The following is a 14,211-nucleotide window of genomic DNA, read 5'->3' as shown; positions in this document are numbered from 1 at the left end:
TTTCATTTCTACAGACTTGTTGAGGAAAGTTTATTACAGAGAAACAACAGGCGCAGTGGGTTACCTTGGTAGAAAGAGTAAATTTATAGTCAAGAGATAGGGGGCAATTCAGGGAGCGTAAACTTGCTTACAAGGAAAGCATATCAACGTCCTGTTGTTTCAGCTTTTGTTAAAAAACTTAATCATGTCACGCTCCTTGACCCGTTAGTTTGAAACTTTGTGTTGCAAGCAAGCTTTATTGCGTCACTATGTGTTGTTTCACATCAATTAGAAAACAATGACTATTCTTTAGTGCTAAACGATACAGTGATTACCTACTTCAGGTTTTTTCGCATACCTTGAAAGTAATTGAGCATACGAAAGTTGTGTGTCTAATACAACTAATTCAACATTAAGTCTTACTTATCCTATAAAAAGCAAAAAAAAAACAGTTTGTGGTTTGTTTTTGTCGTCGGTAGCTAACGACGATGAAGTAGTTTCTTGGGTACCACATGACTGTGCATAAGGTCGCTAAAGATTAAACAAACCTTTAGTCTTCAAATCTTACTTAACAAATGCCGACATGTTTAAAGAAACATAAAATAGTGTAAAGGCGTCTAAAACTTATGTGTGATACTGGCGTTCGTGCTCCAAGTCGTAAAATAAAATGGCCTGCAGAAATTATCAATATCAGTCACAAGCAACAATTGAAAAGGCTCGTTTGAAAAATCGTTTGGCCTATGAAAACCGAATGATTTTATCTCAAACCGTTCGTGTTTTATAGCCGACAGTCTTAATCACCGTGCGGCATTATTGTATGGTGTGGCGGTCAAGCCCTTCGACGAATGATGATGTACGCTTCTTGAGATAAAATTAAACGGTTTTCACAGGCCAACGTGGAATTGCAATCTGTAACATCTTGCAAAGTTTCAGCTTGCTGCCATAAGCAAAACGAAAATAAGAAGCATACATCATCATTCGTCGAATGGCTTGACCGCCACACCATACAATAATGTCGCACAGTGATTTAGACTGTCGGCTATAAAACACGAGCGGTTTGAGATAAAATTAAACGGTTTGCGCAGGACAACTTGGAATTGTAATCTGTAACAGCTTGCAAAGTTTCAGCTTGTTGCCATAAGCAAAACGAAAAGAAGAAGCGTGCTTCATCATTCCTCGAAGGGCATAACCGTCCACGCACTGACGACAATGGTCGCACAGGGATAAAGATTGCCGGCCATAAAACACAAACGGTTTGAAATAAAATCATTCGGTTTTCATAGGCAAAACGGTTTTTCAAACGAGCCTTTTCAATTGTTGCTTGTGACTCATATTGATAATTTCTGCAGGCCATTTTATTTTACGACTTGGAGCACGAACGCCAGTATCACACAAAAAGTTTTAGACGCCTTTACACTATTTTATGTTTCTTTAAACATGTCGGCATTTGTTAAGTAAGATTTGAAGACTAAAGGTTTGTTTAATCTTTAGCGACCTTATGCACAGTCATGTGATACTCAAGAAACTACTTCATCGTTGTAAGCTACCGAAGACAAAAACAAACCACAAACTGTTTTTTTTTTGCTTTTTGTAGGATAAGTGAAACTTAATGTTGAATTAGTTGTATTAGACACACAACTTTCGTATGCTCAATTACTTTCAAGATATGCGAAAAAACCTGAAGTAGGTAAATCACTGTATCGTTTAGCACTAAAGAATAGTCATTGTTTTCTAATTGATGTGAAACAACAGATAATGACGCAATAAAACGTTGATTTGCTTTCCTTTCAAGCAAGTTCACGCACCCTGAATTGCCCCCTATCTCTTGACTATAAATTTACTCTTTCTACCAAGATAACCCATTGCACCTATTGTTTCTCTGGAGTAAACTTTCCTCAACAAGTCTGTAGAAATGAAACACGGATTGTACATTCTTTATTCAAGCCATTGATCCAATTCCGTGCGGCTTAACTTTGTAACTTTTGAAAGAACTCGTAATGAAAAGCGCCACAAATGTATCTCAGCAATAATGCAGTAAAACACCTCACATCCAGTGAAATAATTCTGGTTCAACATTTGGAAGTGGTCATGGATTTTTACTCAGTATTAATCGTGGATAAAAGGTGTAGACTAAAAACACAGTGTAACAAAAAAAACAATACAATTTGCATTAAAATAAGCACAAAAAGCACCACAAATTAACAAATAGATTGGGACATATACAGCAATCTAAATATTACACAACAATTGGAATAGACAGGTTTGCTTATTATATTGAACCTTTGGTCATATCTTGGTTAATGTGCTGGATGTGGAATACAGAAAGCAGATTGCATGCAATCTATAGCTGTGTAAAGGTTAAAGTTTCAAATAGTACACATATCCTTCCCTTGTATCTCACTTTTCCAGATTTTAAGGGTAACATCTCCTTGCCCTGTCCTGTAATAAAACACAAATTTAATGAAATAATTAAACACCATACAAATCTAGTTTTTAAACTTTAGAGTTAATTAAATGCAATTGTTTTTTTTAAATCTTTACTTGATAACCAAATGGTTAGTTGCTAAAAAGGCTTTTTATGCTACCATCAAATGACTATATGACAGTACTGCTATGTAATGGTCATAATATAAAAATAGCTGGGCTGCAAACTAAACTATCTGCAACATTTTTTAACAAACATTTTGTTAACAATTGGAGATATCTGCTAAGTAAATCTAACTGTGAAAGTAGAGCTTATTTTAGTAGCAATGGTGCAATATTAATTTGATCAAACACAGTTGATTTTTTGTAAACAATGTAAGCTATTTTGTACTACTTGTATATATATCTACCTGGTCTACTCTTCAGTCTATAGCCTTTGTGTCATTTGCTTCTTTCAAACACAAAAAGCATGCTTTAAATTGTTTTTAGTCAGGAAATCCAACACTGCAATTGTTGTCAAATGACACCTTCATGGCAAACCATAAAATGAGTTTGTACGGTGCATTGGAGGATTCACCCATAGCTTTAGCTGCAATTGCACAATATAATAATAAATTTCAATTCACTATTAACTAAACAAAACATACAATATATGTATATTCAAAATCTCAAACAATTTTGAACCCATTTTAGTGTTTTTACAAGTCATTAATATTACAAGTGCTGGAGGCAACCAAATAAAATCGGTCAATAAAACTAGGCATGCTACCGCAGTCTTTCAGGTAATAGTTTTAAAGGTGTGTAAAACACTTCTATACCAAGTATCAAAGTCAAGAATGCTATATTAATCTGCCTTAAGTTCTTTAGATCAACTGTTTACTCACACAATCATCTGTGGTTCACCAAATCTGTCTCTCTGTCACTTGTCCTGTAGTGTATGGGTTTTAACATTCCAATTTTCACCACCAACCCAAACATTTCCAGACTTGTCCGGGTTGCATGTTTTCTGAAACAATTAGGACCTTTCTTTAATCAAAAATATACCATCTGTATAGCTGCCTTGTTTATAAACGATGGAAGTGTTGCCCATATGAGTTTAAACTTTCAACACCTTGATGTTTTTGTCCAAATCAAATACACACGAGGACCCTGCAGGGGCACAGATGCTTGTCACTTTTAAGGCTGACAAACTCGTAAAACTATGCTGCTTCAGTCAAAATCTACTTCCTGTGTGTGAACCCAGTTAATGTCCTCAGGTCAGACAAATATGTGATATGTCTTTCTATATTAAAATGTTTTTTCTATTTTGTACAAAATACTTAAATAAGTTAAACTTACCACCAATTTTTAGGAAAAAAAAACTCCATAAATTGAAGCCAGTGTTCTAACTTCCAACTTCCTACCGCACTGTAAGGTTCAGTTCAGCTGATTTAATTTGTCAACAAACAGCCACAACCGACGAAAACAACACGTAGGGTAACCCCCAAAGCTGTTCGTAATATCAATAGCATACCATGCCGCTTAAAGCGCGGAATCCATAACATGGAATATAATACGACAGCATAAAGACCCGGGATTATCCAAAATTCGACAGTTTGAAGCGCCTAAAAGTAGACGGATCGGGTGGTTTATTACATCACAGACATGTCTAAAATATCAATGCTTTTGTTATTGTGCGCGAATAAATGCCTTCCCTTTGTTGATTGTGATTAAAAAAATGAGTAATGCAACAGAAAGGACATTCCAATACCTCACATACATTTTTGCTCAAAAGGGAAATTTCGAACTTGATGACCGACTTTAGTGGGAAACCATCCCAAAAAGGTTAAGAACCACTCAGTGCTGGATTAAGGGTCTGCTGGCCTATAGGCACAATTTATAAGTGGCCCGAAAATCAGGATGGCCAACTAAAAAATTAGAATTATCAGTGTTGCCAAATCATTCTACTGATTTTAAAGTGGCCTGGATTTTTAACTGGCCTGTAGGCACGTGCCTACTTTGCCTAATGGTTAATCCGGAACTGGAACCACTGGCTTAGCCCTTAGCTGAATTACGAGGCTATGGGTTTTGAGAGTCATCGAGAGAGAACATTATAGTTCTTGGTTTTGCAGGTTTGACGAGTTTTGAAACAATAATAGTTATCTAATCTGAATGTAGGGGACCACCTCTCTTTTTTGCAAAAGTCTAGGAAATTGTTGCTTTTTATGTGCGCAAGGTTTTTTTGCGCCGTTATTTGACAATGAAATGGCCTGCATGAATTAATAGATCTTCTAAATATTGCTTTCTTTTGTAAATAAACCTTCAAAGATGGCTGATTTTGCGTTCAATGCTTGATTAGGGAACAACTGGTTTCTTTAAAACGCCGATATGCCACAAACAAATTAGCTGCTATGTGAAAATTACCTCAGTTATCATTGATTACTAATCAACTTGAATTGTTTACAAGATCTTTGGTGACTTACTCTGGTTTTACCGACTTTTCCAACTTCGTTTCAAGAAAAAGTGATTAAAAAGATAACCTTACAAAACTGGTGGTATTGTAGCAGAGTTGTAAGTCGGGTCTGACTTCACAGGCCAGGTTCGGGTCATGTTTGGGTTTCATGAAAAACGGGCTTGATTCGGGCCTGACTTTACACTTGCATCGGCATTTTTTCAATATGCTTAGCGAGCTAAGTAGCCAGCTGGTGGTCCTGACCTAATGCCAAAGAGCCCTAAAACCCTATGTTTAAGACCAATTGTATTTTGGTCTTTTGATTGTCTTCGTCTTTTCGTGCCAATCTAGGTTTTAAAATATACTCGCGTGCCAACCTTTGGTACTTTTTCCAAACCATGTCTTAAACGTCTTAACGGTAGAAAAAAATACGTTGTCAAACGCAAGTAAACTTGTTTATGATACTCCAGAAACCTTTTATAGCATACCACGTCGCTTAAAACGCAGAATCCATAACATGGAATATAATACGACAGCATAAAGGCCCGGTATTATCCAGAATTCGACAGTTTCAAGCGCCTAAAAGTAGACGTGTCGAGTCTAAAAACGACCAATTTAACTAGTGGATTTGTGTAACCTTGATACTGATCATCTTTACTGAAGTTAGAATAAAGGCCAAACAGAACCAATAGAAAAAAATTAATTGCCTGACAAATCCTAATGTTTACCATCTGAATGTGGAAAAACTTGCGTGCCATTTACAAATGCTCTGCGTGCCACTTTTGGCACGCGTGCCACGTGTTGGACACCCCTGCTTTAATATATACGCCTGTCAATAAAACTTTCCGGACTAAACGGGCTTTCCAAACACGTTCGGCCGAGTTTAGTGCTTCTATTTTCGGGTCGGGCTCCAGTTTTAGGCCCATTTGCAACTTTGTGTTGTGGCTTTCTCTGAACATGTCTTTGTTTGATAACTTTTTTTGTATTTTCACATGCAGTATTTTTGGGTATTTTAAGCATTTTTTGCTTTCAAAAACGCTCAGATGTGAGCAGTAATGTTGTTTAATGTTGTACCCCTTGCAAACAACTTGTTTAAGTTCAATTTGTTACTGTACCTTAAATGTGTTTTCCATTTTATTTCCCCCTTTTTACCACAGTGGTTTGCAAGGGGGGCGCATGAGTGACGTCAAATTTTTTAGTGCTGTTAAAAACAGGGTTAATGACGCCATAGACACGCAAAATTTATGACCTAAACCAGGGCTACTCAAACTTTCTTGTTCTGCGACCCCATTTTCAAACGGAAATTTCTACGCGACCCATTGATTGGTACAGACCAGGGGTGCCCAACCTCTTCGCTATGACGGCGGCATATTATTTTACCAACGACTGCCAATTGCCTGCTTGCTTGTGTTTAAAATTACTGATGTAAAGAAATACTTATATTATAAATATATGCCATCTAATGGCGCCTAAAAAGCCTAAATTATTTTCTAACTTGATACACAGATTGTGAGTATTAGCTTTTATGACGTCATAATCCATATTGTGGCGCTTGCGGTATCTGCTTTTTCGCATTGTTTGCACACAATAGGCCTAAAAAGTCTGTAATACTTCTTTAAGTTCCACAAAATGTGCTTAAAGCAGTTTGAAAATCAAAATATTAGGCAAAAGAGTTTTTATTTATGTCACGGCCACCAGTACATACACTTTAATAAACATGTTCACGGCCGCACAAACTCGTCTCTGTCGCCGCACTTGTGCAACCCTGGTAGCCTATACACGGTAATGATGTTTAAACAATAAATTTACACACGTATACCATTTATTGTGATAATGACATAATAACGCACGATGTTTCGCGACCCCAAAATTATATTCCGCGACCCCAATTGGGGTCGAGACCCACAGTTTGAGAAGCCCTGACCTAAACTATGTTGTGACGTAATTTCATGATTTTGTGACGTCATTAACCTATGTACGTACAATTGTACACTAGACCCCGCAAAATCAATAATGCATGAAATCAGGAACTAAATCCAATTAGTGAAGTGTTATCTTGCGCAAAATTCGTTTCTTTTTTGGGGGGGCTTGTACCTATAATGTTGGCCACAAGGTATGTTTGCTACTGTCTCGTACGTTTTTTGTACTGTAGTTGGTGTTTAAGTTATTTTGAACAATGTTGTTGAAACATTTCCCAATGATTACTCCCCTTTCTTGGTAAACCAAATACATTCAGTGAAATATCTTAACATTATGTAACTGAAAATTGTAAACGGGCATGAAAAATGGGATCCGAGACCGATTTAAAATGCAAACAAAAACAATTTAGAGCCCAACCAGCGTAAAACTAAGACACAACTGTGGCCTGGTGTCATGTCAGACTTAATCTTTATAGCTCCGGTGTATTGCAGTAGTATGTTTGCACGAAAATGGGGCGAAGCCTGTTACGTGACTGGCAGTTACGTTTACATGCTTTGAAAAGCCTGTCACGTGACTGGCAGTTACGTTTACATGCTTTGGTAACTTTAGAGGGGGACAGCAAGTTTTGTTTGAACAATGCTGAAATTGTATGTATTTAATTTTACTGCTACAGTTACTACTTTTAATACGTAGCATTTACCCAATAACCATGGTTTTGCTTATACATAAAATGATAGTACACCAAAATCAAGCTAGTCACCTAAGCTTTGTCTATGGCAGTAGGTAATAAAAGTGACATTAAAAGTAGTTTTTTTTAAGTCCACCTTCTTGCCTAAATGAGCATCAACGGTTTTGCGCCATGGAGACCTTGTGAATAAGTGAAGTTTTGAAACCTACTGCAAAAGTTGAATCTTTTTGAAAGTCTGCGGGCAATGTTAAACTGATGTTCATCTTAACGTTTGTAAACCAACATTACCGGTGATGTTGTTTTGAAGCTGTTGTTTCGCCTGCCTAAGCGTTTCAGCACTGTTTTCTTTGTGACGAAACGTATGGCCACACTATAAACTGAAGCAATCCTAAAGTGCAATCAGCTCTAGCATTTTTAGCGATAAAACTACGAAAATCTTGTTGGAACGTGACCTTAATTATTGCCACTTCACGAAAGCAAAAATGCATAAAATAGGTGGGTTTGGGTGAGAAAGAATGCGCAAAAACGAACGCCCTTTTATGACCAAACATGCGTTCGGTATTGGATGTTGTTTAAAAGAGCGTCAACAGACCGAAAAATAGAGGAAAAGATTCGGTGCATTTTGTCTATTTCATAGGCATAATGAGTTGCACTGTTTGTATCTGTAGTTTTGTAAGTGCTGAAATGATAAACAATAAGTTTAATGACACGCTCAATTCTTTATTCTTTCAGTTTCATTAAATATGTATTAGCGATTTTGTTAAATCAATGAAGCTGCGATTTAAATCAATAAGCAACAAATCCGTTAGATTTCGCCTGAATTTAATCACCTTTGATTAACAGGCTTATAATTGCGTGCGTCATATCCGATGTCATTAGCAATGCTCGCTGTGATTATATTTATTATTTTACCTTGCAGTTCATTGTAGAGATAACATTATTAGCATTTAAAACGTACCCAAAATATCATTATACGGACAAAGGTGACTTCACTTCAATTTAGTCTACCGTTAATTGATTTGCTAATGGCGTGCGTCATTTTTATAGCATTAGCAATGCTCGCTACGATTAGATTTTTATTACTTTGTTACTCAGTTTTATGCATAGTGTGTGGAAATAACATTATTTCTTTGGCCAAAAAACGATCTACTGCGGAAAAAGTGTATGTTTTAAGTGATTCTAAAAAAGTTTATGTTCTGATATATTGCAATAAGTGCAGGGATAATATAATTTTGTCTTTCACCGAGTAAAATTAACTTAGTCTACAGTTTAAATATAACTGCTTGAAATAAAATAAAAGTGTAAAGCATCATATGCAAAGTATAGTTTGTACAGAAAATTTCATTTATTTGCAAATGTTTTAGAGCACATAAAATGAATTTTTGCAAAATGCGTTTGTTGTTTCTTAACGAACACGTTGAATAATTAGGCGTCAATTTTGATACAGGTCAATTATTGAACATTCTTTATTGCTTATTGTTTTATTCACTTTCTTCAAATCAGAGACCGCTGTGTTATACGAGCTTGTACCGTTTTGCTACAACTTACAATTTGTGATATTTGGTTTATAGTGCAAGAAAAAATGGGTGAAGGTAAGTCATATGAGTGGATGCTAAAAGTAGTTAAGATAGTCAATGTAAATGGGTAAATGCAGCAATAACAGCAACGAAAAAACTAAGGCCTAATTGTTAGCACAGTAACTGAAAATGAAACACCTGGTATAGTTTTAACGTTGGTCAATGTTAAAGTTTGTGTCTCTTACATTAACAAAGTTGACGATTTCAACTTGCCGCCATTTTGCAAATCAACTGAACATAGCACCATATGCACATATAATATAATCTAACGAAACTAAACACAATTCATCGTTAACTCCAGGTTTTGTCGGTAAAGGCATATTCAATTTCATAAATATATTTAGCTTGGACCACGAGGGCTCGAGAAAATTGCGAAGGAACCGAGTAGTTGTATTTTGGGGATTCTGAACCATTTTTACAAAAAATGTACTTTTCTGTCCTAAACATGAAAAAAATACCAGTTTCTATGCTAAAAAAACATAAAAAAAACGACTCCGTATAAATGCAGTATCCTGATGGTGTGTGTTTTTGAAATTTATAAGTTGATTTTGTTAAGTATTTACTTTTTCTTTTTCAAAACACTCCAAATCGGCATAAATCGAAAAAAGAACTTTTTGTTTTCTCCATAATTTTGTAATTTTATGTTTTTTTAGCTATATGATTGACTTTGCGCATTCATTTTTTAAACAATTTTCTTTGTGTTGTTTCAGTTTTTCTTCTGAATTGAAAAAGCTCAAACATCTTCTGCATATGAATTTTTTTCTTTGTGTTTTGACAGCTGCGATAAGATTAATCTGCTAATTATGGTCCCCCTTCCCTGAAGGGGAGACATTGTTTTTGTCAGTATTTATTTTCTTTTTTCTGTCCACGCTGGTTTGTTACACGCGTTTGGTCAAGAAAGAGTGCTTTGAATTGGTTTTAGCTGTACCAGTCCTAAAGGTCAGAAATACAACCCGTTGCGCTGAAATTTTAAAAAAATGTTTTCAGTGGGTTACTCATATAATGTTCAAAATTTTGGCTCAATAGGTAAAATGGTAACCTTTACAGCCTATTATAAACTGGAAAGCCCCAGGGAGTAATTCACTCGTTTACAATTGCGGCGGTTCAATGCATAGCGGAAGATCGCTGCTTGACGATAAACAGAAGTGTTACGAGACAGTCTTTTTGATGATTAGGCATCAGTCCGGTAATGCTATGTGGTTTTATTAAGTTAAGCAAGCGTATTTTTCAGTTTTAGCGAAGGTTTTTTTATCTTGAGGTGATTAAAACTATACTTCGGTTTTGTACACTTCAGGCAAACGTTATTGATAAATATGAAGGTAAAAAACTAGACGTTTTCCAAAGACGCAATAAAAAGTCATTAAACGGTCATTGCCAGCTTGGCCGCCTTTTGACGAGAGGTCACTGAAGGGCAACTTGTAGATAACGCAGAACCCAGTTGAGAATGAGTTTTGGGCACAGCATAGCTTATTTGATTTTTATAGTAAATTTACATAACGTTGTTACCAGGCACAACCATCCCCGTTGATCCCACCTTAAAATTAACACAAACAGTGTACCAACAAGATTAAATCATAAATAGAACACCATTTGAGTGATAAACACTAAAATATGCTTACATACTACAGTATAAATAAAGCCACCACTAAAATGCAAATCTTGGTCACAAAAACAAGTCAGTCCTCTTCATTTAAAGTTAGCCGTGTTTGGAAAAGAGGTGACATTCTTTTTCTTAAATCCGAAACAAATGTAAGTATTATATTGACCAATGGTAAAAAGAGAAAAAATATCAAAAACACTTTACAAACCATAAAGTTTAGTTAAACAATGCAACATAGTTCGTAGTGTTTCAACTTTTCAACAAAACAAACAACTTTCGAACACAAAATCATTGATGCATGGAATTAGGAATTAAATCCATTTAGTGAAGTGTTATCTTGAGCAAAATTCGTTTCTTTTTTTGCTTGTATCTATTATGTAAGTTGGCCACAACGTATGTTCGCTAATATCCCGTACTTTTTTGTAGTGTAGTTAACTACTATTTGGTGTTTAAATTACTTCAAATAATGGTATTGAAACATTTCCAAATGATTACTCCCCTTACTCGTGGTAAAAAAAATACACCCATTGAAATATCTTGATATTATGCAACTGAAAGTTGTAAACGGCACAAAATTTGGACCCAAAACCCATTTAAAAAAAACAATTTGGAGCACAACGAGCGCAAAAGTAGGACACAATTGTGGCCGTGTGTCATGTCAGACTCAATCTTTATAGGACTTGACACAAAAATGTTGTATTCCAGTAGTATGTTTGCACGAAAATGAGGCGTTTACTGTGTAAGAATTGATTTTTAACAATGTTTTTCTACATGTCTTGTACTGGCTATTTCCACTCGCTGCAGAACTATACAAAAACCGAGCGTATTTATTGGGCTGATGGCTTTCAGAAGCAGATCAAGTGTCAAAAGCCTGTCACGTGACTGGCAGTTACGTTTACATTCTTTGGTAACTTTAAATGGGGGCAGCAAGTTTTGTTTGAACAATGCTGAAATTTGTTGTATTTAATTTTACTGCTGCAGACACTATACTTTTAATACGTAGCATTCACCCTATAACCATAGTTTTGCTCATACATAAAATGATAGTACACCAGGCCCATTGAAGCCGAATCAAGCCAGTCAACTGAGCATTTGTCTATGGCAGTAGGTAATAAAAGTGACATTAAAAGTAGGTTTTTTTAAGTCTACCTTCTTGCCTAAATGAGCATCAAAGGTTTTGCGGCATTGAGAGCTTGTGACTAAGAGAAGTTTTGAAACCTACTGCAAAAGTTGAATCTTTTTAAAAGTCTGCGGGCAATGTTAAACTGATGTTCATCTTAACGTTTGTAAACCAACATTACCGGTGATGTTGTTTTGAAGCTGTTGTTTCGCCTGCCTAAGCGTTTCAGCACTGTTTTCTTTGTGACGAAACGTATGGCCACACTATAAACTGAAGCAATCCTAAAGTGCAATCAGCTCTAGCAGTTTTAGCGATAAAACTACGAAAATCTTGTTGGAAAGTGAACATATTTATTGTCACCTCACGATAGCAAAAATGCATAAAATGGGTGGGTTTGGGTGAGAAAGAATGCGCAAAAACGAACGCCCTGTTATGACCAAACATGCGTTCGGTATTGGATGTTGTTTAAAAGAGCGTCAACAGACCGAAAGATAGAGGAAAAGATTCGGTGCATTTTGTCTATTTCATAGGCATAATGAGTTGCACTGTTTGTATCTGTAGTTTTGTAATTGCTGAAATGATGAACAATAAGTTTAATGACACGCTCAATTCTTTATTCTTTCAGTTTCATTAAATATGTATTAGCGATTTTGTTAAATCAATGAAGCTGCGATTTAAATCAATAAGCAACAAATCCGTTAGATTTCGCCTGAATTTAATCACCTTTGATTAACAGGCTTATAATTGCGTGCGTCATATCCGATGTCATTAGCAATGCTCGCTGTGATTATATTTATTATTTTACCTTGCAGTTCATTGTAGAGATAACATTATTAGCATTTAAAACGTACCCAAAATATCATTATACGGACAAAGGTGACTTCACTTCAATTTAGTCTACCGTTAATTGATTTGCTAATGGCGTGCGTCATTTTTATAGCATTAGCAATGCTCGCTACGATTAGATTTTTATTACTTTGTTACTCAGTTTTATGCATAGTGTGTGGAAATAACATTATTTCTTTGGCCAAAAAACGATCTACTGCGGAAAAAGTGTATGTTTTAAGTGATTCTAAAAAAGCTTATGTTCTGATATATTGCAATAAGTGCAGGGATAATATAATTTTGTCTTTCACCGAGTAAAATTAACTTAGTCTACAGTTTAAATATAACTGCTTGAAATAAAATAAAAGTGTAAAGCATCATATGCAAAGTATAGTTTGTACAGAAAATTTCATTTATTTGCAAATGTTTTAGAGCACATAAAATGAATTTTTGCAAAATGCGTTTGTTGTTTTATCTTAACGAACACGTTGAATAATTAGGCGTCAATTTTGATACAGGTCAATTATTGAACATTCTTTATTGCTTATTGTTTTATTCACTTTCTTTAAATCAGAGACCGCTGTGTTATACGAGCTTGTACCGTTTTGCTACAACTTACAATTTGTGATATTTGGTTTATAGTGCAAGAAAAAATGGGTGAAGGTAAGTCATATGAGTGGATGCTAAAAGTAGTTAAGATAGTCAATGTAAATGGGTAAATGCAGCAATAACAGCAACGAAAAAACTAAGGCCTAATTGTTAGCACAGTAACTGAAAATGAAACACCTGGTATAGTTTTAACGTTGGTCAATGTTAAAGTTTGTGTCTCTTACATTAACAAAGTTGACGATTTCAACTTGCCGCCATTTTGCAAATCAACTGAACATAGCACCATATGCACATATAATATAATCTAACGAAACTAAACACAATTCATCGTTAACTCCAGGTTTTGTCGGTAAAGGCATATTCAATTTCATAAATATATTTAGCTTGGACCACGAGGGCTCGAGAAAATTGCGAAGGAACCGAGTAGTTGTATTTTGGGGATTCTGAACCATTTTTACAAAAAATGTACTTTTCTGTCCTAAACATGAAAAAAATACCAGTTTCTATGCAAAAAACATTAAAAAAACGATTCTGTATAAATGCAGTATCCTGGTGGTGTGTGTTTTTGAAATTTATAAGTTGATTTTTGTTAAGTATTTATTTCTTTTTCAAAACAATCCAAATCGGAATCAATCAAAAAAGAACTTTTTGTTTTCTCCATAATTTTGTAATTTTATGTTGTTTTAGCTATATGTTTGACAATTTTCTTTGTTAGGTACACAAGACACGGACTTGAATAATAGCTTAAAAAGCAAATTGCCAGCGACGTAGAGTAAAGCGTATTCAATTTTATTAAAACAAACGTTTCGACAAAACTATTGTCATCATCAGTGTAAAATGTAATGCACAAGTGGAAACAAGCGCGTTTATATACAGGAAAAGTAAGGAGAAAAGTTTAATCAACTGCGTCACGCTGATAAAAGGTTGCGACAAAATGGAGATAACGATAAAACCAGTGATAATTAGGTGTTAAAAAGCCGCAATTTTCTTTGTGCTGTTTCAGTTTTTCTTCTGAATTGAAAAAGCTCAAACATCTTC

The 14,211-nt window shown here is 35.3% G+C and overlaps 1 long non-coding RNA gene across 1 annotated transcript; it reads right to left on the bottom strand.

Moving 5' to 3' along the window:
• Window positions 1–1,897: 1,897 nt before the first annotated feature.
• On the bottom strand, window positions 1,898–3,959 carry LOC145233027 (uncharacterized). Its single transcript, XR_013860995.1, has 4 exons — window positions 3,742–3,959; window positions 3,288–3,409; window positions 2,814–2,992; window positions 1,898–2,418 (listed from the first exon to the last, which is right to left on the bottom strand). It is a non-coding gene; the product is annotated as an uncharacterized LOC145233027 (long non-coding RNA).
• Between the last annotated feature and the right edge of the window lie 10,252 nt (window positions 3,960–14,211).

Source organism: Phallusia mammillata, chromosome 6 (assembly GCF_965637545.1).
Source record: "Phallusia mammillata chromosome 6, kaPhaMamm4.hap1.1, whole genome shotgun sequence".
Lineage (NCBI taxonomy): Eukaryota > Metazoa > Chordata > Ascidiacea > Phlebobranchia > Ascidiidae > Phallusia > Phallusia mammillata.
The sequence above is the reverse complement of the archived record's forward strand: the minus strand, read 5'-3'. Positions and strand labels throughout refer to the sequence as shown.